Raw genomic sequence first — 12268 nt, 5'->3', positions numbered from 1 at the left:
ACGTTTATTATGGAAATCCTTGCGGTCTCTTCAATGTGAATGTTAGCATAAGGTTTTACATTATGCAGAATATCATGATATAAAAACTGACTGCTATAAAGAACTCACTCATTGCCTTCTTACCAATTGCTCCTTATAAGTATATGAAGGGAAAAAGAGGAATGTCTCATGTATTTCTTTTTAGTTTCAAGGAATATTCCCATCTGACCAAGACATTCATTTCAGAAGGTGCTCATCAATCCATCATGAGAATTATAGGGGCACAATGCTGTTGTATCAATGCATCTTCACTACTACCATTTACTTAAATGACAAAGCTGTGCAGGGACAGTGAAGGGGACACAGTGCTGCACAACATTGCATTCCCTTCATTGTCACAATTATTGGGGGTCCTAAAGGTCAAACTAGTGATATGCCATCACTTGCCTCTTTAATTAGATTTAAAAGGTTTACATAAAACCAATATTATCTATTTAGCTGCTGCTTTCTGCTGTGAGCTTTTCTCTCTGTCTCCCCCTCCCTTCTGAGATGGCTGATGTAAACAAGTCCCTGACTGGCTTTATCTGCAACATTGTAGCTTCTTTGTAATGCTGGGAGGGTTATTCTGAGGTCAGGTTGCTAATGAACTCTGATTAACCCTCACAGCTTTACAAAGAAGCTACAATGTTGTACATAAAGCCAGTCAGGGACTTGTTTACATTAGCTGTCTCAGAAGGGAGGGGGAGGTGGGGGAGACAGACAGAAAAGCTCACACACAGATTTTTGTGTTTTCAGCAGTGTTAATCTCATTGTAGTGTCCCACTATGGGTGGTTCTCCTGGTCTTACATCCAGGTAAAACTAGTTCACTCAGGTGCTACAGTTAGGTTATTCAGTTTCTGTGCCCTACTCCAGCCACTAGAAGTCTCACTCCCCCTGTGCACAGCTGCAGCACATGTAGGAAGGTTAGCCTGTTTTCACTCTCTTGCACACACACTTCCTGTCTCAGGGCCCTATATAAGATAGGGGTTTCCTAGTTAGTCTAGTTCCTGTCAGGAGTTCAGAACAGTTCCAGTGTGAGAGACTACAGCAGCCATGCACTGCTGAACTTAACCTTAGGGTAACCAGAGTTACAGGAATAACCCTTGCTTACACCATGCATCTTTACTTCAGGACAGTCACCCCCTAGAAAGAGAGGCAGTGGGACTGATCCACAGTAGAGCACAGATGCAAGTTAGCCACTCTCTACTGACAGCGCTCAGCTACATGGGAAAGCTAGTTAGCTGCACCCAGAAACAGAGGTCTGGGACTCGTACTATCTAGCAGGGCAGTCACCTATACTGTGCAGGCAGAAGGCAGTCAGATAACGCAGACTTATCTAAGCGTGAGTGCGAGGAGTTTCTTCAAGATATATACGTCACACACATCCCAGCAGAACACAGTACTTGTTAGGCAAGGGCTCCTATCTAAAAGGGAGATTAGTTCCTGGTGGGATGATCTTCTAGTTCAGTCAGGAGTTGGAGAGAGAGACACACAGAGACAGAGAGAGTTTTTCTTTGGCAAGTTGCCACCACTAGCATGCAGTGCTAGACCCCTCAGGAGGAAAGGATGTCCTCTGAGGATCCACTTGTCCATTCCAGGGATACTCTCAACAAAACAAAGGGCAGCATACCTGAGATAGGAACTGACCCCAGTAGGACAAAGCTGCAGCTCGCCTACGTATGCTACTGCAACGCACGGCTGTTCTGAAACGTTTCAGGAAGTCTGCTCAGACCAGTGCAGGGACCTAGGACCTCGTACTAGCCTAACAGGATGGGTATCCCGAAACTATAGGGTATAAGATGGTCAGATCCAAGTTGTCTATACGTGAGTATGAGTATTTTCTCCTTCTCCTCTCAACTACATTATCCCGGCAGAGTACACAGCTACCTTGGTCAGGGCCCTCAAGACACTACTTTGCTTTCAGTTCTCCAGTTACTACTTCTTCTACATTGTGCCTGCACCTGCAGTTACTGAGGCCTTATTTTTGTATCACACTTAAGAATTTAAGACATTATTCAGTATAAACAGACATTATTCTGGTTAAGCTACTAGACTGTCTATCATTCTGCACCTACACACCAGGTTACACTTGGGTTATCCAAACCTGCAGAAGCATTGCCTGTCTGACCAGAGGTGGGCACCAACGCCACTCCAGGCTACCATGCCATGACAAGTGCCCAAGTGACCCTACACCCACCTAGCAGCCACAATACCACCAAAGCTACCACGGCCAACAACAACCGGACTGCTATACCGCATAGGGAAATAAGCTGTTGTTAGCCATTTCTGGCAGTACTTACCTCTCAAGGCAGCAATAGAGTTGAACGAGTCAAATATATGTTTCAACACTGGGCAGATATATATATATATATATGCGATGCCCTGGCCCCTAGGGGCCACTCCGCAGTATAGATGGTGCTAACAGGCAGGAACCGGGGCAGCTGTAGGGTATAGGGTTGTCACGGTGTAGGCACGAGGGTGGTACAGCTGGAAACCGGGCTCCTGACCATGCGGGAATACTGGGCATGCGATTCCTCGTTGTCCTTAGTCAAGGCACCAATTATCACACCAATGCCAAGGTTCAGAAACAACGGTAGTTGTATATTTATTGTAACGGTGGTAACTAGTAGCAACAGTCTCTCCGGATGCAACCGGGAATAAGGCAATCTTGAATAAGGCAGAGTAATGGATGATGCTGCAATAGGCTGTGAGAGTAGCGTGCTGAATGATGGGAGTAGTAGTGAAACTGAAGTTGAGATGCTGGGTGGAATGAGACTTGAAAGAAATACTTGCTGTTGATGATTAGAGAAGATGATGATGAGAGGAACTGAAGAATGACTGAAGAATCAACACCCAGATGAGAATCTTGAGACTTGAGACAGGAACACAGCCAGTGGACTGGAGCAGCAGAGCACACGCAGGCCTCTCTCTTAGCAGGGAGAGAGGACAGACACACTTGTCTCCCTGAAGGTGGAGGACAAGACTCGACTGAACAGGAACAGCAACACACTCTATCCCCTCAGGGGTAGATAGACTGAGGTAGAACAGGAAGTCACATGGTAACCCCAGCCAAAGCTCGATGACCATTGGAGTTACCATGGAAGCAGGACACAGTCACGTGACATCCAGCCATTGCATCATCACACCATTAGGCACATACAGAGAAATATACATGAGAAGTACCATACTTGAACACTGGGGGGCGACATAATACCATTAGGCACTTATACCTGAATAGATATACAAGAAATGAATGGAATAGCAGACCTGAATACTGATAAGGGTAACACAAAACACGCAGTTTGCAGTGGGCCATAGCTTTCCAGAACAGAACTGGTTATAATACAAGTGCGAGCATGAGAAGGGCTGTTCTGCGACACTGCATATATATAGCAATATAATATATTCCACCCAGGCCCTCCATTTCTATGGGAACATATAGAACTTCTCTACCTGTATCACCTTGTCAGGCCACTCTAAACCAAATGAAACCTAGACAACACTATTTTCCGCATGATCTTGGTCTCCTCCACCTTAGCTGAACTTCTGTGTTAAAAAAAGGCCTTGAACCCTTTAATATCAAAGCCTCCATGGTAGAGTAATGTGGATGTAAGAGGTTTGGTATTTCCATCCAGTTTAACTGGACCGCCTTCCAGATGTCACGTCAGGAATCTTATACTCTTACAATGCCGTCTCCTGTCTTTATTACAAGTCTGCACAGTGCACTCCCTCTTCTCAGTCTGGTAATTTGGGGCCGATAGATAAAGGTTGGAAATAACTTCTAAGCACGTCTCGTTTCTGACAGGCCGGCCCCTCCTGGTGACATTCCAGGAGCATACGGCACACTGCTAATTATGGCATCGGAATGACGAATATAAACAAGAGAGAAGAAATGCAAGCTAACCTCTTTATTGTGATACCCAAATATGACGGGCTTTTTAATAACGTGTCAGACACGTGCCTAAGGTCACATGACACTAATTAGCATTACAGAATTAACCATTTAATATCTCCCCTCTATAGAAAGACATATCTGTATAATCAATAGGGAGTGTGCCATGGCCTAATAAATTGGTCAGGATAATTATTTCTAGGAATAATTATCTTTACAGTAATTTCCCATAGTGTTCTATATAGAACATTCAAACTGGACATTTAAAGGAATAGTTTTGGATAGTGGCTTCCAGGAGCATAACAATTATGGTGACAGAGAGTGCAAATGTGATCGGAAAGGGAAGTTGGGCTCCCCAATGGCATCAGTATTGCATATGTCCTATATCCCCAGGTAAGAGACAGTATTCGCCTGTCCTTTAAAGGGGTATTCCAGGGAAAATCAATAATTTAGCAATGGAAAGGGTTAACCAAGGTTAACCCTTTCCTAATATACTTACCTGTCCGTTTTTGGCCCCCCAAGGAGATCTCCGGTCCGGTCACGTGAGCCTCCAGCCTGCCACTCCCGGATCCTCTGTCCTTCCGGTTCGGTGACGTCACCACCCGGCCGGCGTCTGCTGTCTTTCTTATTAGCAGCAGAGCACTGAACCCTGACTGGCTTGGTAGCGTGCAGCCAATCAGGGTTCAGTGCTCTGCGCCTCCTGCTGTAAGTTGTCAGGGTTTGGGGGGGGGCTCAGTGTCGGTGTCAGAACTACATTAGGGCAGTGTGAGGGGTCCCTGCGGCATTACTTCCCCTCCCTGGACTCAGGGTCAGTATCGCTGACACCCGGGGGGGAAGTCCTGTAAAGTAATGCTGATCGGCTGCTGCTGATCCCCCCGGCCCCCCTCCCTGTGTCCCCGTCAGATCTCTCACCCCCAGAGCGCGCTGCCACACTGGCCCGATCTCTGCACCTCTGATCTCCTGCATCAAGCAGCCGGCGGTACACAGCTGACAGGCGCTGTGTACGGAGCAAGAAAGAGATCTCTCCTGCCTCAGTCACACAGCGCCTGTCAGCTGAGTACAGGTGCAGAGATCAGTGCCGAGATCGGGGCCAGCGCGCTCCGGGGGTGGGGGTGAGAGATCTCTGACAGGGACACAGGGAGGGGGTAGTCCTGCAAAGTGATGTGTATCGGCATCTGCTGCTGATCCCCCCCGCCCTGTGTCCCTGTCAGAGATCTCTCACCCCCACCCCCGGAGCGCGCTGGCCCCGATCTCGGCACTGATCTCTGCACCTGTACTCAGCTGACAGGCGCTGTGTGACTGAGGCAGGAGAGATCTCTTTCTTGCTCCGTACACAGCGCCTGTCAGCTGTGTACCGCCGGCTGCTTGATGCAGGAGATCAGAGGTGCAGAGATCGGGCCAGTGTGGCAGCGCGCTCTGGGGGTGAGAGATCTGACGGGGACACAGGGAGGGAGGCCGGGGGGATCAGCAGCAGCCGATCAGCATTACTTTACAGGACTTCCCCCCCGGGTGTCAGCGATACTGACCCTGAGTCCAGGGAGGGGAAGTAATGCCGCAGGGACCCCTCACACTGCCCTAATGTAGTTCTGACACCGACACTGAGCCCCCCCCAAACCCTGACAACTTACAGCAGGAGACGCAGAGCACTGAACCCTGATTGGCTGCACGCTACCAAGCCAGTCAGGGTTCAGTGCTCTGCTGCTAATAAGAAAGACAGCAGACGCCGGCCGGGTGGTGACGTCACCGAACCGGAAGGACAGAGGATCCGGGAGTGGCAGGCTGGAGGCTCACGTGACCGGACCGGAGATCTCCTTGGGGGGCCAAAAACGGACAGGTAAGTATATTAGGAAAGGGTTAACCTTGGTTAACCCTTTCCATTGCTAAATTATTGATTTTCCCTGGAATACCCCTTTAACTTACTTATGTTAGCCATTGGCTGCTTTAAGCCTGTGGTCTACAAGAGGCTGGAAACACCCCAGGATGTATGCATATTGACACAGCTGGCACAATGGCGATACTGGATCATGCTGCCAGCATCAGGAAGAGGGACCAACAACTTAATTGTGGAAATGTTGAGGGGTGAATTATATATATATATATTTTTTTTGTGGGGGGGACTATTTTGAGAGAACGCTACCTACTAAATGTTTTTTTTTCCTTTCTTCCTATCTACTTACCTATCTACCTACTACATACCTATTAATTCGGCACACTATGTGCAACCACACAGCTCTGGAGCCAAAGATTTCTGTTTGGAGACCAAGCCTTGACCAATTGGGTCCATATGCATGCGTGCTTATTGTCTTTTCATTTCTATTCATAGATCTATATTTATTCAGAACCATGACTAAGGATATTTGTGTCCGAAATGCCTCGGTTTTCGGTTTTAACAATATGAAATAAAGAAAGGAGCGGGAGAGTTACTCTTTTGTGTTACTGTACATACCTACAACATGGAAGGTATACCTACAATATGAGAGGTCTACTATAACTGGGGATACTATTACTGTTTATTGTGGGGAATCTTTTACTGTGTACAGCAGAAAAGAGGGAAACTGATTGTGGGGCAGGTGACAGGTTCCATTATTACAGAAAGACCAAGGGCAAAGAAAATGCCCCCGGGGGGGGGGGGGAGAGTTCAGAATCAGAAGAGAACAGCAGCACCAGTACAGTATAGTAAGCACAAACACACACATTAACCCCTTCCCACCCTAAGCGTTACCCCTGTCCACTGCTGCTGTATCTAATAGTCACGCCTGACCCTGGCTGCTGTACCTGATAATCTACCCTCTCCCCTGTTGCTCCACTTGATGATACTCTCCCTTGCAGTACCTAATTGTCACCGCTGTTGCTGTATGTGAAAATTAAAAAAAAAATGCTGCTAAACTTCTAAGCCCTGTGCCGTTCTGTTGCACACAGTACATACATACAGACTGTGCACAGAACATTGGAATAAGGCATTAGAGCTGCATCCCACTTCCAGCTACTAGTAATCAAATGCCGAGAGTTTGTGTTTAGATGAGCCCAAACATACTCTAGGTTCATTCATCTCTAATGAGGCATTATTTGAAATACAGAGGATTGTCTGCCAAAAAGATGTGTGCCCCAGTTCTGTTCTGTTTGCTGTAAGAAGTCATCATAATGTATGGAAAGTAAGGTATAGTGAACAATTCTAATCAGAGAAGATGCCCCCTTGTGAGTCACTGGATATAACTGCACTTTAATCCCCTGTATAGTCCCCACACTGTATGTTATGTAATTTTGGTCTTAATATATTGATTTCTTTCAGTAACAGTATGGTTGAATTAATCAGTTATATTGTGATCATAGTGTGGCAATATTATTTTTTCTATTGTATAGTGGTATTACTGGCAATTTTGGAGTTAGTATATTGGGTTTTGTTCAGTAAAAGTAGTGTGATGTTTGTTCCCTGAAAATTGCTTTTGTAGCTTTATAACTATTATTTAAAGCTCTACAGTGTTATCATACATATATAACTATCTTATAGCAGTGTTGTAGTTGATATACTTTACAGCATACATGTATATTTATTTTCTGTTTGTTTTTGGGGAGGTTGCACAATATATACCTTTATAGACCCCATTAATGTCACTGGTGGGGCTTCAACATCTGACCAACAAGCATTTGTTAGGGGGGGGGACCAAAATGTGTCCTGAGACCTGTAGAAGGCTTGTTACTCCCCAGTGACATCCAACGCAAGAGTTCACAAAAATGTCAATCTGCGAACTAGAGAAGGTCTAACAAGTTCTGTTTTATTACTAAGGATTGTGTATTAATAACCTCTTTGTCGTAAAAACATGGTCTCTTGTTCTTTTTCATCCTGAATACGATGAACATTTAACCGTGTAAGTACATATGGCAATAAAGTCACTTATGTTGTGGAGTGTGTATGTCAGCAGTTCTCAAACACGTTCCTAATAAGTAGTGTTATTAAGAAATGTTAATGACTATCCTCTTCTTAACAATATAAACCAATACATCAGGTTCCTAAAAAGTGAGGAAAAGATCTGTAAATATACATCCCCGAAAGAGGGCTAAATAATTCACAAGAATTACGCACTGTATTCAGAATAAAACTCCCCATATTCATTAGACATGTCGGCGGACCATAATGTATATTGAGGCCTCCTAACTCTGCCCCGACAGATGATGCCAGGAGATAGTGGTAAATCAGGTAATTTCAACTCCTCAGTCCTTTTGTTCTCCCACCAACAGAGGTGTCTGGAAGTGTCTCACCATCTTCATTCTTAGTGAGAATACATGAATGTTTGACCAATAAGAGCATTTATATGTCAAGGTGCCTATGCATCTTCATTAACTCTCAGCCAACAGTTATCTACCCCGTCCTCATCATGCATGGCTTGGCCAAATGTTTATGTGTTGTCTATAGGAAGGGGTAAGTTGACACTAAGCTGCTCTGGTATCAAATGAATGTGTCAGGCAGTGAAAATCCATTACGCCTGACCCCTATCTCCACCAACGTCATTTGTCGGTGGAGACTCGGGAGGCCGCCAAATACTTTATATTGACAACCCAACCTTTACACGGTCTGATAACATATCCATGGTCAAGTTGGATGGATTTTTAAGAATATCCCACAAAGACAATTCTTTTCTATATGTGTCATTAGGGTATATGGATATCACTGAGTTGATCCCCTGCTCATGACCCCTTTTATTTACCCCCTCCCATTAACCCTTTAAGGATTTGTGTTGATTGAGTTATTGGTTATTTCAATGTTGGAATCCAATTTTTCTTTTTCTTCTGACAGGACACATCAACAGACATAGATGGCTGTTGGTCAATCCCACCAAGAATATTTAGTCATGTCCTTTAGCGACAGTTAATAAACAGTAAAGGCATAGAAGACGTAAATCAGTAGAGGTACTGCCCTATCAGTAGAGGTACACAAGCTGTGCAACAGGACCCCTGTGGTCTTCTATAATGATAAGTCAATGTGGGCATGCACTTTCAATAACTGTGGTTCATTCAGCACACACTTCTTCCCCAACCTCTCCATATAGATGAACATTCGGCAGAGCTATTAAGGTGGTAAAAATACAACATGCCAGACCCTTCTCTCCAGTAAAATCATCTGCTTGAGGAAAGTTGGATGGACATGTTGGTAGCAGGTTCCCAGACTTTATTCAATGTGACTGTAAGCTGAAAAAAGGAACTGACGAGATGTAGGCAGCTAAAGCACCTAGCCTATATCTGCACATATCCAGGAGTTGGCCCTAGCACTGAAAAGTACTTCTCCTTTAAAGACTAATGTGCCCCTAACTGGCTGCAGCACAGCAGCCTATAAGTATAAGTTCCTGCACCTGCCCTGGCTTCCTTGTCGGAGCCTCTGCAATAGCTACCCTAAGCATTGTGGTCCCAGCTGCCTGCCGCAGCAATGTCCATCCTGCCTTGCAGAGGGTTCTGGTGAAGACCAATGGTTCCTTAGACTTCGCTCCCTGGTACGACTTATGCCATCACTAGCGGCGGTCCAGCAGATCCATGACTCCAGTCGTTACACAGGGTAGTTTTTTTGTTGGGATAATGGCCAGTGGTCATGAGCACAATAGGAAGGATTTGCTGTGCCAACTATTTATGTTATTATATAGCTAAAAAATTCCAATACCTCATCTTCTAAGACCTCGATAAGTGTAATGGGTCTAGTAGCGATGTAACTTATGGTTGTTGGACCCTAATGTAGAATGTATAACCCGTATAATGTGAATCCCGACCTGTGCAACATGTAATAGTGTACAGGGCACAGGGGCCACTAGGAGGCTAGTGAGATATTCGGTATAAATTAGGCTATACTCTAATTTTAGTCCCCCACCTTGTACATCATTGAATTCTACCAGCATATGACCAAGTAAACAGAATTAGCAATTGAAGATGATGTCTGTTGCTTGTAGACAAATAAATAATTCTTTTCTACACTCTGTAAATATAGCAATGAAAATCCCAAACTAGCTGACACTGACGTGAATGATGAGGCACCGGGAGGCTTAATTCTGTCATGTAGGAACAGATTATATGAATTATGAGCCCCGCACATTTCTCTGCCCCCTGACATCACTTTATGACTGATCTTTCACTCCTTGTAAGTTGCACATAATTCTAGATACTAGGTTGCTATGAGAACCTGTATTCAGAGGCAAATGGACAGCACTATGTCTAGGCCCCGTATGACTCCTAGCTCGTAGTAGTGATGGTGTAAGTGAGATAGGGATGGCAGCAACATGTTGTGTTGGGACAGAATAGATCACTGTTCAGTGACATCGTCCACAACATATTATTTTCCATTGGTTAGTATTTCAGGATGATCCAATAGCATTTATGGTGAATCTGATTCTTTATTGACATAATCCTGATGTGTCAATAGTTTTATTTTAATGACAGGTACCCTTTAAGTGAATGGGAGCCACACTACAGTAACATAGCACCACAACTATACAATGTACAAGGTCAACTGCTTCCATCAATGTTAAATGTTGGAAACTCTCTTTAACCCCTTCAAGACAGAGCCCTTTGATGCACAAAAGTCCGTGTCAAATTAACGCAATGTTGCTCCTCGCCTTCTAAGAGACATAGCGCTTTTATTTTTCCACCTACAGGGCTGGTTGGGGTGTCATTTTTTATTTTTTGCGCCATGATCTCTAGTTTTCATTAATATCATATTGGTGTAACAGAACAATTTTGATTGCTCTTTATAAATTTTTTTGGTGATATATCTATATCATAAAAATCAAAGTCTGTCCGTCTGTCCTTCTGTCTGTCTGTCCGTCTGTCCTCTATAGACTTCCAAACGCCTGAACCGTTTGACCCCAAATTTGGCACACAGATACATAGGGTGTCCGGGAAGGTTATTGTGAAGGTCCCGTCCCCGCTAGATGTACAGGAGGGGAGGGGGAGGGGAAAGAGAGGCGCCCCATAGAGATGAATGGGAAAATCTCCTCACTGCAAACACAGGTGATATAATTAGCTGCAGCAGACACGGCAGTTGGAGCCTTAGCAACCAATAGGATTACTGCTTTCATTTTCACAGGGAGCAATGGTTGCTAGGGAAGCTGCCTCACAACATCCACAGTAATAACTGGTAGACCCCCTACTCCATCTATACAGTACATGTATATACAGGGCCCCCTACTCCATCTATACAGTACATGTATATACAGGACCCCCTACTCCATCTATACAGTACATGTATATACAGGACCCCCTACTCCATCTATACAGTACATGTATATACAGGACCCTCTACTCCATCTATACAGTACATGTATATACAGGGCCCCCTACTCCATCTATACAGTACATGTATACAGGACCCCCTACTCCATCTATACAGTACATGTATATACAGGGCCCCCTACTCCATCTATACAGTATATGTATATACAGGGCCCCCTACTCCATCTATACAGTACATGTATATACAGGACCCCCTACTCCATCTATACAGTACATGTATATACAGGACCCCCTACTCCATCTATACAGTACATGTATATACAGGGCCCCCTACTCCATCTATACAGGACATGTACATACAGGCAGGGCCGCTTTAACCAGAGGGCACATGGTGCACGTGCACCGGGCCCACTGGTTAAAGGGGCCCCCCCGAGCAGGCCGGCCGTTGCTATGTGCGACCAATGCGGTCGCACAGGGCTCCGGCCACCAGCCTGTCAGGGGGGAGCGCCATGGATGGGTAATCTACTTAACCCTCCATGGCGCCCCCTGCAGGGCCCCCCCGTCCGCCGCTGCCCCCGCCCGCTGCTGCTGCGGCGCTTCAGCGCTGCAGCAGCAGCGACACTGACAGAGAGAGAGCCATTGGCTCCCTCCCTGTCAGTCACTCTTGTGGCCGCACTTCCTGCGGTCACAAGAGGCCGCACTCTCCCTCTAGCGCCCGACGTCACTGGAGCGTCGGCGCGAGGGTAAGGGGAGTGCAGCCTCTTGTGACCGCAGGAAGTGCGGTCACAAGAGGGAAGAGAAGAGGAACGCGTGGACCTAGGTGAGTAAGTGTTTGTTTTTTTCAATGTTGTATGGGAGGGGGGGCTATATACTATTGGGGAGCACAGGGGGCTATATACTATGGGGGGGGCACAGGGGGCTATATACTATGGGGGAGCACAGGGGGCTATATACACTATGGGGGAGCACAGGGGGCTATATACTATGGGGGAGCACAGGGGGCTATATACTACTGGGGAGCACAGGGGAGCTATATACTATGGGGGAGCACAGGGAGCTATATACTATGGGGGAGCACAGGGGGCTATATACTATGGGGGAGCACAGGGGGCTATATACTATGGGGGAGCACAGGGGGCTATATACTA

The sequence above is a fragment of the Dendropsophus ebraccatus genome, chromosome 1 (assembly GCF_027789765.1).
Source record: "Dendropsophus ebraccatus isolate aDenEbr1 chromosome 1, aDenEbr1.pat, whole genome shotgun sequence".
NCBI lineage: Eukaryota > Metazoa > Chordata > Amphibia > Anura > Hylidae > Dendropsophus > Dendropsophus ebraccatus.
Note: the sequence above shows the minus strand (reverse complement) of the source record.